At 39.7% G+C, this 17,990-nt stretch overlaps 1 long non-coding RNA gene across 2 annotated transcripts; it reads left to right on the top strand.

The window, feature by feature from the left end:
- The first annotated feature begins 203 nt into the window (after window positions 1-203).
- On the top strand, window positions 204-3,307 carry LOC140811836 (uncharacterized). Of its 2 annotated transcripts, XR_012113548.1 has the most exons (4): window positions 204-279; window positions 2,038-2,574; window positions 2,660-2,885; window positions 2,997-3,307. It is a non-coding gene; the product is annotated as an uncharacterized lncRNA (long non-coding RNA). The 2 variants fall into 2 exon arrangements; XR_012113547.1 differs by having other exon boundaries at window positions 215-2,574; window positions 2,997-3,304.
- The last annotated feature ends 14,683 nt before the right edge of the window (window positions 3,308-17,990 follow it).

The following is a 17,990-nucleotide window of genomic DNA, read 5'->3' as shown; positions in this document are numbered from 1 at the left end:
TCTCACGTTTAGGTACCATTCTAAAAAGCCCATGATATTATTATGGGCCCTTGATAAATAATTTTTTAGAAGGATAAAATGTCCCTTCTATTAGGTATGATAATGTTAATTTAATGATAAAATACACTACAAATGACTTAATTACCCTCCATTTATAAAAATCTTGAACCCTAGTCTTCTCTCCTTTCACTTGTACGCTTCCATCGATCCTTCACAGTCGGCGGCTGGAGAGAACCCATCTGTGAAGAGGCGTTCGTGCAAAGATCTGCACGCACTGAGGTGAGATTTGTGACGCTATTTTGCCACTAAGAGGACTTGTGAGCAGTAGATTTGTGTGATTTTGTTTAGATGGTGCGAAGATCTTCGTATTCTGTTTGGTATGTCTGTGTGTGTGTAAAAGATTAGTTGTTTTCGATTTACGAAGTTAACTCAAGGGCATCTACTGCCCCCATTTTCTTCATATCTTGCTGGATGACATGCCACTATGCTTCATAAGTAATTTGGTTAAATTCTTAACACTAAAACATCAATATGAAGTTTGCATAGAAAGTTTTAGCACCATAATACGTATTCGGGCGTAACCTTCTGCCCAGATTATACGAGCATGGTGCAATATTGAGATATTCTTCAACGACTGCCAATTGTGATATTTTGACCAAGTGGTTAGAATCTTGGAATTATGAAGATTATGTCATCTTAATTTGTTTCTTGAACATTTGTTTTGAACCAAAGCTTGATTAGATCATATGTTTAACAGTTTAAGGATGTGTTGTTTACTGCGGGTATGTTTTTGGATTCAATTTGAAGTATGGCGTTGGACTGAGAAGCTGTGTAGGAAGTCTAGTGGAGGATGGTGAAGCCCCTTGTTGGTTTTTTGAACTTCTTGGTGATTAATTCATAATTTATGACACCAGGACTTTATTTTATATTAAAAAATTGATTCAAAAAAAATAAATGGTAGGAATGTTGGAGCAGTGAAGGCTTGCTGCTTCTTGGTAGAAATCAACGACTTTTGATTTGTATGGCATATAACTACAATTTATTTTCCCGCTCCTTATTCTTAGTTCTTTAGAATATGTAAATCTAATTTTGGTATGCAATTGCTGAGCTGCTGTTTGATTTTGTGCTGCAATCTATTTTTGGTATGTTGCAATCTGAAATGTGCAGAAGAAAACACCCACTTTTGGTTTTTGGACTTGTTTGCAAAACTTCTTCTGAAAATATCAGGGAAAGAGATGTAGCAATTGAAATGGTTATGGAATTTCTTTTGGCTCAGATTTTTATTCTGCTAACATGATGTACATGCTGTCTGTATCTTTTGATTAGAGTAAATTTCCTACTGTATTAACTCAGAAATGCTTGGTATGTGCCACAATTAATCTATCCCACTGGTTCTCATCTCTTTTTACTTTCACCTTCAATAATGATCATTTGTAGACATTAGGACAGCGATATAGTGTATAGTTGAATGACTTTTTTCTGGTGAAGTTTTCTTTGCATTGCGGCTTGCTTTTTTTGTTTAATTCTCGTCTCTACAAGTTTCCCATGGCATTGGCTCGTTAAACAAACTACTGTTCTGTTTTCCAAATGAGAAAATATATTAATAATCATGTTAAATACAGTTTAATTTAGTCTAAGCATATGATTAGACATTGATCGCATTATCAACACTAACAAATGATAAATATTTCATCCTACTACTTCTCCTGTGTCTCTTGACAGAGAAGTCTAAATTTAAAACATGAATATATTGTTATGTGAGAGAGACTCATTGATTTGTTTGTATTTTTGGTATATTATTTATGGATGAATTAATATGGGATTATAAACTGAGGAATCTATAGTTTGGTAACTTAGGTTAGGAAAGGAAAGTACAGTTTGGTTTAATAATAAATTGAATTTTAAAAGTCGCATTTCTACTAGAACGTGTCTCTGTCTTGATCCCATAATTTTATTTGGAACCTGGGTTCTGGAATTTCTTTTGGCTTAGATTTTTATTCTGCTAACATGATGTAAAATTTTATTATGGTGTGTCAGAAGTTGTACTTCCATGGACAATCAAGATCGGGACATCCAAGTGTTGCTAGTGCTACACACAGTACTTATGCGGGCATTTGTGTTTTTTACTATTTTAATACGAGTATATACAAAGTACGTACTATATCGGAACTATAGGCTTCGTTCAGAAGATGTCTCGTACAACTTTATAGGAAGGCTTCATTCCCAAATAAATCACTTGCATAGGATTATTGAATTAGGAGATACACAACACATTGTCAACTTGAGGCTGAATCGTAATGCATTTGGACAACTATGTTACTTGCTTACACATGTTGGAGGACTTGTAGAATCTAGGCATGTAATGGTTGAGGAGAAGGTGGCTATGTTCTTGTCCATACTAGCTCATCATAAAAAAATAGAATCATAAGTCATGACTATATACGTAGTGAACACACTGTTAGCACTCATTTTCACGAAGTTCTAAAATCAATCTTAAAGCTTTACCCTATACTTCTCGCGAAGCCTGTTCCTGTTGATGAAAGTTGTACTAACGAAACATGGAAATGGTTTAAGGTATGCTTATTTATGTTTTGAATATCATTGTGAATCTATGATAGCAAAAAATTATTTGAAAGTAACAAATAATTATTGTATGTAGTGTTGTCTTGGAGCATTGGATGGGACATATATAAGTGTGCACGTGTCTAATCAACAAAAGCCCAAATACAGAACAAGAAAAGGCACCACAACAGTAAATATCTTGGGAGTTTGTGATCGAGAAATGAGATTCATTTATGCATTAACCGGCTGGGAAGGATAGGCAGCAGATGCTAGGGTACTTTGAGATGCAATTCATCGACAAAATGGGCTTAAAGTACCACGAGGTCAAACATACATTTTTTACTCACTTATTACAATTCAAATAGTACATTGAACATAACTCTTGTGTTTTGTTCTACGTAATCATTTTTTTCATGTTGTAACTAAAATGACAGGTCAATACTACTTATGTGACAACGGATATGGCAATGTAGAAGGTTTTCTAACGCCGTATAGGAAAGTGCGAAACCCCAAGGATGCATGGGTAAATGGCTCCATTGGTCCACAAAATCACAAGGAATTCTTCAATGCAAAGCACTGCTCTGCACGAAATGTAATAAAATGTGCATTTGGATTATTGAAAAGGAGATGGGCCATCTTGCGAAGTCCATCATTTTACCCATTGAAAGTTCAAAACCGAATTATCATGGCATGCATTCTCATACATAATTTCATTCAATTGGAAATTCCAGATGATCCTTTCTTGGAAGCTGAGTATAAAGGCCTAAAAATCCTTGATTGAAAATTTGCGGAAAATTAAAAATTTTTCTTTTAAACTAAACGAAGTATCAAATTCATAAAATAAACTATTAAATAATGTTTAATGTTTAAAAATAGCAGCGGAAGAATTTAATGTTTGCAAAAATAACAAGTTAAAGAATATCCAACAACTGATAAAAATGTTTGCATAAAATGAAGAGTGCTGTAAATGAGGTCCTCGGGTGCCACTACTGCCGACCCAAGCTGACTCACTGGTCCCCGCCCTCGGCCCTAGCCTCATCAGTACCTACAACAATCAAGTCTAGTGAGTCTAAAGACTCAACATGCATATATCGTAGATAACGAGTAAATACTATCGTAAAATTTTGCATGGGATAAAATATCATGTCATGAGGCATACTGAAAATAACTTGTACTGAGCAATTATAATACGTGTATAACTGAACTGAAAATCATAGTAAAAATGTTTGCTACTTGGAGCCCTGTACTGAAATAACTGGTAATAATTTTTGTTGAGATTATGGTCTACGCCTGTGGCCCCTGCACTGAACTGAACTGATCGGTAACTGGCTACCGGGGGAGTATCAAACTGAACTGAACTAACCGGTCACTGGCGACCGGGTGGTACCAAACTGAACTGATCGGTCACTGGCGACCGAGTAAAATAGTGCTCCCATAATAGTGAATTGACCACAAGCAATATCTCATAAATCTCAAAAATAATCATTTTATAATTTCATGCACGTAATATAATTAAATGGCATAATGAAAATATCCTGTATATTTTACCTACTGGATTGGATCGCTCCCAGGCTCGCTACAACCTAAATACGTCATGAAAAATATGCAATAGATTTTACTTAACCAAACTATGCAATTAAGTTTGAAAATGCGACAATTACGTCTAATGACTTCGTATTTAATCATGCCTTCGAACCAACCGGAACAAACACCGAACCGACGTATAGTCATGATTAAAATACGCTTAAAATTATGAACTAATGCTCCTAAAATGATGAGGGTCGAAATCTAGGTGAAATGGAGGCCAAAACAAGAAACACTCTTTCGAGAGTCAATTTGGCACATCGCACCGTAAATTCTCGTACGACTTCAAAAATGATCCGAATGACAAACGGCCAAAAACATGACCTTCATAACTTGATTAGGCACTGTCCAGTCCAAGACCATGGGCTAAAAGCCAACCGAGAACTCGAACAAGCCACTGAACCGCCGCAGCAAGTTGCTGTCAAATTCCAGCAGCTGCGCAATCGCATGTCTTGTGTTGGTTTCGAGACTACCGGCCATTGGGGCTTGAACCACCGACCATAGGCTCTTACCAATATCCCAAGGAATGATTTGAACCATGGCTAAGGGCCTAGGCCAGCAACATTTCGAAATATTCCAGAAACAATTGAAAGGAGTTCACCCGAGAGCAATTCTGCACGTCGGGGTATGGTTCTTGTTTTGCTGTCACGGATCGTTCCATTGGCCATTTGATTGACCATGGCACAATCTAGACATCTAGGGGCATGGTATGAACCGTGGCTAAGGGCCATAGGCCAACAAAGATCCACACCATTCAAAAAAATCGAACACACACATGCTGTAAAATGAAGAGGGGCGAAAGGGTGCAGGGGCTGTTCTTGGGTTTGATTTAAAAACCGATGTACCATGGACCAAGCCACCAAAAGGGCAACTTATTCACGTCTTAGACATGCTAGGGAAGTGATCTAACCATGGCTATGGGCCTTGGGGCAGCCAAGATCAGATTCGTTCCCCACATGACAGCAAACATAATTTCGAAACACATTTCTGCACCTATGGGGAGGTTGCTGTCATTTCGGTTTTCCAGCAAGCATGGTGCTTGTTTTAATGGACCAACATTGTCCTAATGCATCCTATTACATGTCTAGGAGTCGCCTTGGGAGCCTGGAGTCGAACCATAACCTGTAGCAACTGAAACAGCAGCAAACGTGAGAGCTCAAGGGAAGAATCCGAAAATCTGCATGTTGGTTTTTCTGAAAATTCTTGCAATGTTTCGGTTTTTGTTATAGAAATAATGATCATACAATGAAAATAAATGATAATAGGACTTGATTGAAGAGTCAAGGAAGAACATATGCATGCCTTGATTTCGTTTGAATGAAAAACGAAAGAATGAAACGATACGGCGCGGAGGAGGTGGAGCGTTTTCTTTTCTTGCTACCTAGCTCGATTTTTCTCTCTTGCTCTAGCTATGAGGATCACGAAATTTCTACTCAAAAACTCTCTGAATTTCAGTCATGGGGGAGGAGAATGATGGTTGGAAAGATGAGGGGCAAGATCCACAAATAAAGGATTCAAACTCAAGACCAAGTCCACCTCTCATTAAAGTTATTATTTGAATATGTTTGACAAGTCTTCTTGGGGGTGCATGTGGCCGATTCTTACATGGTATATGTAGGTTGATTATTGAATAATATTAATTAATTAAGGCTGCTTAATAAATGAAAAGATTATCAAGTTAAGGGATGGCAAGGAAATGGTCAAAGGTGAGTTGGCAAAATAATTGTCTAGATAATAAGGGGGTGGCCGAAATTTATCTTTTAAATGGAGGAGAAATATTAATTATGAAGTAAATTTACAACCCTTAAAAGCCTCACCTATCTTTTAAATAATTTAGTGAACTAACCTCTTAATTAGGGAACTTAAATGAATTTATTTCCTACTCATCTCAAGTTGCTAAGATAAATTCCTTAAACCTCCTTTTAACTTAAATTAACTTACTTGCCTAGCTAAAATAAATTCTGGAAATATTTTCTAAATCTTAAATTTTAACTCTAAACTCCGACTCCAGTCCGGCCTCACTGAATTAACTGAAAAGAAACAAAATTTAAACTGCTGGCTAAAATAATTAACTTCAAAGAAGAGCATTTAAATAATCATGCAATGAAGTCAATTTAATTTAAAATACTAGAGTTATGTGTGGCTTATACGTAGACTGATTTACGGGTTCTACAATCCTCACCCCCTTAAAAGAAATTTCTTCCTCGAAATTAGAACTCACCGAATAACTCGAGGTACCGACTCCTCATCTCCGGCTCAGATTCCCACGTGGCTTCCTCCTCTGAATGGTTAAGCCATTTGACTTTGACTCGCCTAACCAGCTTGTTCCGAAGCTTCTTCTCCTGCATGTCTAGGATCTGCACTGGTCTCTCCTCATAAGATAGGTTCGGAGTAAGCTGCAACGGCTCGAAATTCAGCACATGCGAAGGATTTGCCATATACTTCCTCAGCATGGAGACGTGGAACACATTGTGTACTCCGGCCAGATTCGGCGGAAGAGCCACACGATAAGCTAGCATCCCAACTCTGTCGAGGATCTCAAACGGTCCAATGAATGTCGGACTGAGCTTCCCTTTCTTCCCAAATCTCATGACACCCTTCATAGGTGCCAACTTCACAAAGACATGATCGCCCACTGCAAACTCTAAATCTCTCCTCCGCTGATCGGCATAACTCTTATGTCGGCTCTGAGCAGTCCTCATCCTATCACGGATCCGGGCTACTACGTCGACAGTCTGCAGAATAATCTCTGGACCCAACTTTGCTCTCTCTCCTACTTCATCCCAATGGACAGGAGATCTGCACTTGCGGCCATACAACGCTTCATACGGAGCCATACCAATAGAAGACTGGAAGCTGTTGTTATAGGTGAACTCAACCAATGGCAAGTTCGACTCCCAACTCCTTGAGAAATCAATGACGCAAGCACGGAGAAGATCCTCCAAAATATGAATGACTCGCTCTGACTGTCCATCTGTCTGCGGATGGAAAGCTGTACTAAACAGCAGCTTCGTACCCACTGCCGAATGCAAACTCTTCCAGAATGCGGAAGTGAATCTAGGGTCTCTGTCAGATACGATAGAAACTGGAATGCCATGGATTCGGACTATCTCTCGGATATACAGCTCTGCATACTGAATCATGGTAAATGTCGTCTTAATAGGCAAGAAGTGCGCTGATTTGGTAAGACGATCTACAATCACCCAGATAGCATTCGATCCTCTGGCTGACCTCGGCAAACCGGTCACAAAATCCATGGTGACGTTCTCCCACTTCCACTCCGGAATAGGAAAAGGCTTGAGCAAACCCGCTGGTCTCTGATGTTCGGTCTTCACTAACTGACATGTCAGACACTCGGACACAATCTTCTGATGTCCTTCTTCATACCAGGCCACCAATACAATAGCTGCAGGTCTTTGTACATCTTCGTACTCCCAGGGTGAATGGAGTACGGGGACATATGGGCCTCTGATAAGATTTCTGCTCAGATAGAATCACTGCTAGGAACCCATATCCTGTCTCGGTATCTCACAATACCGTCGCTGACTGTATACAAGACACTGCCCATGGCTTCATCTCTCTTCTTCTACTGTGCCAATTGCTCATCTGCTGACTGACCACTGCGAATACGGTCCATAAGGGAAGACTGAATGGTCAAGGTAGATAGACGAGGAACTCTACCTCGAGGATAAGTCTCATGATCAAACCTCTACATCTCAAGTTGAAGAGGTCTCTGAATCGTCAAATGATCCATCACTGCGACTTTTCTGCTCAGTGCATCTGCAACTACATTAGCTTTACCCGGGTGGTAGCTAATGTCACAGTCGTGAAAGAAAATCTTTCACAAGCTCCAACCAACGCCTCTGACGCATGTTCTGCTCCTTCTGCGTAAAGAAATACTTGAGGCTCTTGTGGTCGGTAAAGATCTGGCACTTCTCTCCATACAAATAATGCCTCTAGATATTCAGGGCGAATACTACGGCTGCCAACTCTAGATCATGGGTGGGGTAGTTCTTCTCGTGGATTTTCAGCTGTCGAGAAGCATATGCTATCACCTTCCCATGCTGCATCAATACTGTGTCAAGACCGAGCTTCGAAGCATCGGTATAAAGGACAAAATCGCCGGGCCCTGACGGCATGGCCAAAACTGGTGCTGAGATAAGAGCTTGTTTCAAAGTATCAAAACTCTTCTGACACTCCTCGCTCCATACAAATTTCACATTCTTCTTAGTCAATGATGTGAGTGAAACGGCAATAGAGGACAATCCCTTAATGAATTTCCGGTAATATCCTGCTAGGCCGAGAAAACTGCGGATTTCAGATGCATTCTGAGGCACAACCCAATCTCTGACTGCTGCAACCTTTGCTGGGTCTACCTCAATACTACTGCTAGAAATGATGTGGCCTAAGAACACCACCTTCTCTAACCAGAATTTGCACTTACTAAACTTTGCGAATAACTTGTGCTTCTGCAAGGTCTGCAACACTGTGGTCAAATGTCTGCTGTGATCCTCTTGACTCTTGGAGTAGACGAGAATGTCGTCTATGAACACTATCACAAACTTGTCAAGATACGGCTGAAATACACGATTCATGAGATCCATGAAGATCGTTGGCGCATTCGTCAGACGAACGGCATCACAAGGAACTCATAGTGACCATAACGAGTCCTGAAAGCAGTCTTGGAAACATCAGCATCCTTCATCCTCAACTGGTGATAACCGGAACGCAGATCAATCTTGGAGAACTGAACTGAGCTGACCGATACTGGGGACCTGACCGATATTGGGGATCGGATTTACGTCTGATCAGACCACTGCCACAGTACTGGGTGAAACAACTGAACTAACCGGTAACTGGTGACCGGACCGATACTGGGGAGCGGATTTAATACTGATAATAAAGTGACAACAAGCAATATCGCATAAATCTCAAAATTTGTATTTTATGCACGTAATATAATTAACCAACATAATTAAATATGAACAGTTCCGATCTTCTTGCATTAACATCATGTACTTGTGATATTTAAAAATAACTATATGACTTGATTGAAGAGTGAAAGAAGATATAAACATGCCTTGGTTTGTTTTGACAGAAAACAAACCAAATAACGACATCGGCGCGGCATAGACGGAGTGCTCTTCACTTTCTCACTTTATTCCTTTAAATTAAGCATGCACCATAATTATTATAATAGCGTAAAAATCGTAAACGTTATGCATGAACATTTAAAAATATCATGATTTGTGCTCAGGGCACTGTCAGGACCAAAATCTCACCCCGGGTGTAAAATGACCATTTTGCCCCTGCAACTCAAAAATTATCGTTTCATCCTGAACCTCTAAAATTGACCCGAAGCTTACCAAACTTCTTAAAATGTGCCAAAACATTTTTAAAAGCGTTCCTAGACGTAAACTCGAGCCCAAATCTCAAACTTAATCGGTTCGTTTTAAAACTTGGACTGGGGTCTCGATTTTAACCTGAACCAACTCGAAACACAACCCAATTTTTCTCAACTTCTTCCTACACCTAATAAACATTTAAAGGGCCCTAAAAACATCCAAGACATACCTCTACACTCCTCGGCCAGCACCTGCTACCATCATTTTCCCTTGGCCTTTTTTGCATTCTTACATCCCAACACATTTCCAACATATTTAATATTCCTACCCACCACTGTCCTCACGTGTCTAGCCCCTAAGGGTCACCGAAAACACATTAATTAACCTCCTAAACCAGCTTAACAGAAGCATAAAGCTGCTGGGTTTTTAGATCATGCTCGAGTCTCCCTCTATTTCATACACCCCTCCTTAGTTTCGCTCCACACCCTCATCCAATGAAACCAGCCCATACCTGAACACACCTGGACCATCCTAGACTCCTGTGAAGCTACTGAACCCAAGCAAACCATCCCATGCAAGCCGCTGCTCCCATCAGTTCATCTATCACCCCCAAACGACAAAACCGAACCCGTATTCTTTCTTCTCGATCTGCAGCGCTCGGGACAGATCCAGCACAGACCGAGTCCCTCAAAGCCTCGTCTCACACCCACCAGGGTCTGGTATAAGCCTCAGCGAGGTCCCTGTGGTGCTGGTCGAACCCTGCACACTGAAGAACCAAAGAACGTGCCACCCCCGATGAACCTTCCTCTCGTCCCTTCAGCTGTAGGCGTCCAGCAACATTCTAAACCCCATGAAAGCATCTTAACACCACTAGCAGCCCATAAACAAACAAAACCGCAGCCCCCTTGCACCAAAATTTCAGAAAAACGTGAACAACGATCATAAGATGCAAGAAAACGCATGGAAGCCGAATTCCTTTCAATGACATGCTTGGATCGGAAAACTTTATGCATGAACACAAACATCAGTATAAAAACGTGTATGATGCGTAAATAATGATTCAAATGCGTGCCTGATGAAAACTCTTGGACAAAAGATCGGTGAGTCAACAACCGAAGGGAGGAAAATCTTGCTTGAGGAGGAAAATGGTTCCACCGACACCTGGCAGCAGCAACTCACGAGAAAGCTTGTGAGTGGAGGGGGTGGGCGGCTGATTGTTGTGATTAGGTTCAGTGGGGGGAAGCTTAGTGCAACAATTAGGTGCTAATTATATAGTTTAAGATTAGACAAATGGGCCATAATTCATATTAAAAGTTTAAAAAAAATATAATTAAACCAAATAAGCTTAAAAGTGGGCTCATTAAATTCAAACACGCTCCCGAAGAATATTTCGTGTTTATTTCGTGTTGAAAAGATTTTGAAAATATTAGCCGAACGCTTAAAAAGTCCCCCGAATCGATAAAATTTGCGTAACGATTAAAAATAAAATCTTACGGTTAAAAATACCCAAATAAAATCCCATTTTTGAAAAATACTCTTAAAAACTGCTTCCACTTAATTTATGACAATAAATCGTGTAATAAAATATTTTTCCTGAAAATTCCTCGGTCTCCTGGTCCTCGTTCGAACGTGAAATGCACCTAGAAATCCTAATGCGTGAACTTTTATAATTTCATGAATTAAATTCTACCATGCATGAATTATGCATAAAATAATTAAACATAAATTAATGAAAGAAACATGCTAAATTACCACTTCTTAAATAAGTCTTTATTAACTTATCTCAATACTCCATCTTCGGTCTGGCCTCACTTATTTAACTGAAAAGATAACAATTAAACTACTGCGTAAAATAAATAAATTTAAAGAAAAGAATTAAATAGTCATACGATAAAATTATTTTAATTTAAAATACTAAAATTATGCATGGCTTATACGCAGTCCAATTTACGGGTTCTACAGCCCAAATCTTGTTACTTTGACAGTACAGCCGACATTGAGAGACAAAATTCAGGCAGGGCAGACTTCTGGCGAGCAGTTGTAGAAGTGGAGACAGAAGGACGATTCTAAGGGCCAGAGACTGTACACAGTTCTGGACGACATAGTCAGATATAGGGACTGTCTATGGGTTCTTCACAGTGATTCCCTTAGAGAATATATCTTGAGCTAGGCCCACAGCACCCCGTACTCCATCCATCCAGGGAGTACGAAGATGTACAGACTCTTTATTGGTGGTCGGGCATGAAGCGAGATATCCTGCGATTTGTTTACAAGTGTTTGACTTGTCAGGAGGTCAAAGCAGAACATCAGAGACCTGAAGGGAAGCTTAGACCACTCCCTATTCCCGAGTGAAAATGGGAGAACATCACTATGGATTTCATGAAAGGGTTTTCGAGGACTAAATGGGTGATCATTGATCGGCTCACTAAATCAGTGATATGGGTGATCGTTGATCAGCTCACTAAATCAGTGATATGGGTTTACGAGGACTAAATGGGTGATCGGTGATCGGCTCACTAAATCAACGACAAACTGGTGGATATAATGCCATATGGGTGATCGTTGATCGAGTCACTAAATCAGCTCATTTACTACTGATCAAGAAGACTTTCACCATGACTCAGTACGCAGAGCTGTACATCAGAGAGATAGTTAGATTGCACGGGATTCCAGTGTCCATCGTGTGAGACAGGGATCCAAGGTTCACGTCTACATTCTGGAAGAGTCTACACCATGCATTGGGTACTAAGCTGCTATTCAGTACTTCCTTCCATCCTCAGACCAACGGACAGTCAGAAAGGGTGATTCAAATTCTGGATGACCTACTCAGACCTTGCATGATCGACTTTCAGGGCAGCTGGGACCCGAAGCTACCTCTCGTGGAGTTCACATACAACAATTATCAGGCATCAATTTGTATGGCTCTATCTGAGGCACTGTATGGGAGGAAGTGTAGGTCGCCGGTATATTAGGACGAGCTAGGAGAGAGGGCAGATGTAAGGATGGATATCGTCAGTCAGACTGCAGAGTTAGTGGTCAAGATCCGAGACAGGATGAAGATTGATCAGAGCCAGCAGAAGAGTTATGCATATCAGCGGCACCGAGATATTGAGTTTGCCGTATGAGACCATGGGTTCGTGAAGGTCGCACCAATGAAGGGTGTCATGAGATTTGGAAATAATGGCAAGATCAGCCCTAGATTCATTGGATCGTTCGATATCCTAGTGAGAGTTGGGACACTCGCATACAGAGTTGCATTGCTGCCAAATCTTACGGGAGTTCGTAACGTGTTTCACGTCTCTATGCTACGAAAGGACATGTCGAATCCTTCGCATGTGCTGAACTATGAGCCACTTCAGCAGACACTGCACCTGTCTTTCGAGGAGAAGCCCACTCAGATACTGGACAGATAGGAGAGGAAGCTCCGGAACGAGGTGATCCACATGATCAAAGTCAAGTGGCTGAATCATTCCGAGTAGGAGGCTACTTAAGAGACTGAGGCCGAGATGAGGAGTCGAAACTCAGAGTTATTCGATATGTCTTAAATTTCAAGGACATTTTATTTTAAGGAGGAAAGTTGTAAGGTCCAGGAAATTTAAAGTACGTAACTTGAATGCATGCAATCTAGGGTTTTTATTTAAATTATGTGTTAAATTATTCTATGCATTTAATGCATAATTATTGCATGGTTATGATTTATTTAAAGATAATTTTAAAGTTTCATGCATTAAGGTTTAAGTTGCATTTCGCACTCGAATGAGAAATAGAGATCGGGGATTATCAAGGACAAATATTTTTATGGTGAATAATTTTAATTAATTAATATGAGATGTTTTTAAGGGGTTTTTCGAAAAATTGGGCTTTGGTGGGTATTTTTACTCGCCGAGTCATATTTTTAATCGATACGCAAATTTTATCGAAACGGAAGACTTTTTGAGAGCTCGGCAATTTTTTCAAAAACGTACCCAAACGAAGTATTTTTCGGGAGTGTGTTTAGGCTTGTTGGAATTATTTTTAAATTTAGTGGGCTCAAGACCATGTTTAAACCTTTTAAAATATAATTAAGGGCCCACTAGTAGTTTGTTTTCTATTTAATTACACCTTAAACCAACCCTAAACCTAATTACATCAAAGTGGCCGCCATTCCCCTCTACACCAGCATCTTTTCACGTATAAAAAAGCAGCACCATTGTTGCAAATTTTGGACCTCCATTTCTCTTTCAAACTAGTTACCTCCCTGCTCTTCCAGTGCTTCCCCGACGCGCGTTTCTACGAGTGTATCTTTATTTTTTCATCATTCACACTTTATAATTGATGATATGTGTGCCATGGTCGAAGGTTTCATGATTTTTTCATGAGTAAACTTTTATGATTCGGTTGCTTTTATTTTCGAACGTATTCTTCTAGCAACTACCGTTTTCATAACATGGTGTCAAGGGGCTGCCGAATCAGAGTTTTGAGAGGCTGAACATGTCGATGGTTAAGGTATTTATAGCCCGGAGTTGAGACGTCGAGGGTATGTTGTAAACTGAGTGTTGCTTCGCCTAAGGGTGGTACTGTTTTGGAGAGATAGCATACAAGGGGCTGATCTAGCGGTGCAAAGACTGATCCAAACCATGGACCAGTCCCTGGTGGGTCTGAGAAAAGGCCTAGGAGGGTCCGACCCCTGCTGGAACCAGCCCCGAATCCGCTCGATCGGGTTGAGCGGAGGATGGCTGCAGGTGGTGCTTCCTTGGTGTATATCAAGCGTTGGCGAGTTGTGGCGAGCATGGGGCTGTGAGCTTGGGTTAGGATGGTCCAGTAGGGTCTTATGGTGGTCTAGGCGGGGTTGGTTAGGGGCTGGTCCGCTTGGTTTCGAGTTAGGAACGAAATTATGGAAGGTTGTTGCATCTAGAGTTTTGAGTGGAGACATGTAGATTTTTCCAGCATCTTGTGGCCCTATTGTCGTGATTCATAGTGGGCTGGAATGTGAGGTTTAGGCACTGGTCTGGTAGAGTTAAGTCGTGGGTTGAGTTGGGAAAAATTTGGTTAAGTTTTGGGTAGATTCGGGTTAAAACCGGGACCCGTCCAAGTTTTAAAACAAATCGTTTAGGTTTTGAAACAGGCTCTAGTTTACATCTAAGGAATGTTTATAAATTTGTTTTGGGATGTTTTAAGGAGTATGGTAAACTTCCGGTGGAAATTTAGAGGTTCAGGGGTAAAACGGTCATTTTGGATTTCTAGGGGTAAAACGGTCATTTTTTATTTTCAAGGGCAAAATGGTCATTTTTCACCCGGGGAGAGTTTTTAGTCTTGGAACCGCCCTGATCACAAATTTATCATGTTTTTACACGTTTATGCATCATGCATATGATTTTTATTTAATTATGAAAAATACGGTGCATGTTTGGTTTCAAGGAAAAAATTACGTATATGCATGCTTTTATTAAGTGATGAATATGATGATATGTTTTAAATGATGGGATTTGGTTGTGACTAATACGATGACCCAATGACATGTAAGTTCAGGGCTCAGTGGACGGGTAATGCTGTCATTGATGTCCTCGCCGCCGGGTACCTCGGTTACTCGTAGATGGATCCATCGACTGACATGATAATACGAAAGTCACAACTAATGAACTGAGTTCAATTAAAAGAAAATGTATACGTATATGATATTATGATGAGACATGTTTTGAAATGTTATGTTTTTATACGACAAGTTTATGTTACGCTTTTAAGATAATGAAATGTATGTTGATTACAGTATGTATATTGATTACAATATTTTTCATTGATCCATGATATGTATATGTATTTGATATCACGGTATAGGTGTGTTGAGTCTTTAGACTCACTAGGTGTGAATGATGTATGTGAGCATGTCGATGAGGGGACAGAAGGTGCCGAATTCTGAGTAGGCATGGCTGGATGTGCGCACACAACCCGAGGACCACACCTGTCACGCCCCGAGCCCGGGCCCGCGGCTGTGTGACTGCACAATGGGCCCATATAGCAACTATTTCGTTTTCGTCCTCGCTTTACGAAAATGATTAACCCAAGTTTCTATAGAAGTCCATTGTAAGCTATTATAAACTCATTTTTTAAATATTTGATTTTCGATGTGGGACAAGGGTATCACAATCACCCCTCCTTCAGAACGCGACGTCCTCGTCGCGGCCTGACCCCTCGATCCACCAGCACCGAGAATCTAGAGGTGGCTCCTACAGGTTCAAGAGGTGGCTCCCGTCATGTAGCACTTGCCCCGCAGGTTCAAGAGGTGGCTCCCATGCACGTAGCACTTTGTCCCGCATAGCACTTATTTCCCGGTGTTTCATGCTGGTGACCGGCTCTGATACCATTCTGTCACGCCCCGAGCCCGGGCCCGCGGCTGCGTGACTGCACAATGGGCCCCTATAGCAACTATTTCGTATTCGTCCTCGCTTTACGAAAATGATTAACCCAAGTTGCTATAGAAGTCCATTGTAAGCTATTATAAACTCATTTTTTAAATATTTGATTTTCGATGTGGGACAAGGGTATCACAATCACCTTGTAACGACCCGAAAATCAGACTACGTATAAGCCATGCATAATTATTACTATTTAAATTTAAAAATGATTTATATATATATATATATATATATATATATATGAAGGGCCTAATTCATTTTTGATATTTGATAAGTCATAACTATTTATTTTAAATGCAAAAGTTTAGTTTTATCTTTTCAGTTAAATACGCGAGGCCGGGCCGGAGTTTTGAGATTAAAGATAAGATTAATAATAAGAAAATATACCTAAATTTAATTTAAGTCAAGGAGTAATTTAATTTAAAGAAAAATAATGTTTTAGGATTTATTAAATTAATTAGAGCTAAGTTGTTAAATAAATTCTTTTAGGTTCATTATTTAATTAAAGCTTAAATTAAAATATGTGAACAAATGAAGGTGAATTAATCTAGTAATAATATATTCAAGAAATTAAACATAGCATTTAAATACTTAAATTTTAAACCATATAATGCCATGCAAGAGTTTATTATAAATTAATGTGTAAATTCACTAAAATATATAACGAGGGTGCTAAACTTTAAGCAATTAAAATACAAGATTTAAACAATAAAATACCATGCAAATTAGTAATAATAATTTTGGGTCCATCATTTAAAATATTTCAAAGGTTGATAATTATCCATTCAAACCACTCCTAATTGCACTTCATGGAGGATTCATGTCCCAACTTTAATTCACTAAGTAGTAGTAAATTCAAATACTATAATCCACATTATTTTCCTCAAACCATTATCTAAGTAAATTAACGTGCATGCAGTAGGAAATAAGAAGCAATTCCAAACCCATTCAAATTCTTGACTTGTAACCTCCACCTTAATGCACTTCAATACCCATTTATCACCCCTTAGACCTTCATCTTCATTATCTACATTTCCTACACACTCTCACCTTCGAATTTCAGCAGAAAATACCAGCAAAAATCGAGTAAAAAACAGCAGCAAGAATAAGAAATAAGCAACGGCAGCTAAGGGGAGAAGAAACAATTTGAATCCATTCAACTCCTTCACTTGTAACTCTCAACTAAATGCACTTCAAGACTCCTTTATCACCCTTGTAACCTTCATCCTCATTACCTAGCAGCCTTTCATCCATAATTTCGAAATTACAGAAAAGAACAGCAGCTAAAAGTCGTGCAACAGCAGCTGAATTAAAAAGAAGGAAACCAACTACGCTCCGTCGCGTCGTATTGTCGTATTGATTTGTTTTTCTTCAAAACAAATTCCAGGAATGTAAATGTTGTTTCTTTGCCTCTTCAATCAAGTCCTATTAGATATTTGAAACCATAATATATTCATGATGTAAGCAGAAACTCGAAATTTGACAGCAAACATTCTGAAAATTCTGCACGCCTTCACGGCCCTTTGTACAAATTCAGCTTTACGGTTGAGATGTTTTGATGAATCCAGGTGGTTGCTTCAGTTCCAGGCACACATGGCTACTTCTAGGCATGAATTAGAGTGTGTTAAGGTGTTGTTGGTTCACTTGTTTCAGTCCATACACTCAGCAATAAAGATAGGACAGCAACAATTCCATGAGTACAGATTTTGTGCACGTTTTCTGTCTTTGAGTTGTTTAAAGGGGGTGTTCGAATCCTGGCTGTCCTAGGGTTTGTAGCCATGGTTAGATCCCTACATTAACATGTCTAGGACATGACCAAATTATCCTTTCAAGGTTTGGTTCACGGCTGCACCAGATGTTTTTTAATTACATAGCAAATGTCCCTCGGTTTTGAAATTTTGAAATCTGTAGGAGTGAGCTTCGGTTTTGGAGTGTTGTGTGGTTTGTGGTTGGATTCTAGCCCATATCCATGATCCATACAATACCTCATCATGTCTAGATCGAGCCATGGTTGACCATATAACCACTGGAACGAGCCAAGACAGCAAACATTACAAACACATCACAACGCACAGAATTTGAGTTCTCGGTAAGAGCTGGATGTTGT

This window comes from Primulina eburnea, chromosome 1 (assembly GCF_022965805.1).
Source record: "Primulina eburnea isolate SZY01 chromosome 1, ASM2296580v1, whole genome shotgun sequence".
Classification (NCBI taxonomy): domain Eukaryota; kingdom Viridiplantae; phylum Streptophyta; class Magnoliopsida; order Lamiales; family Gesneriaceae; genus Primulina; species Primulina eburnea.
This window is presented reverse-complemented; position numbering and strand designations above follow the sequence as displayed.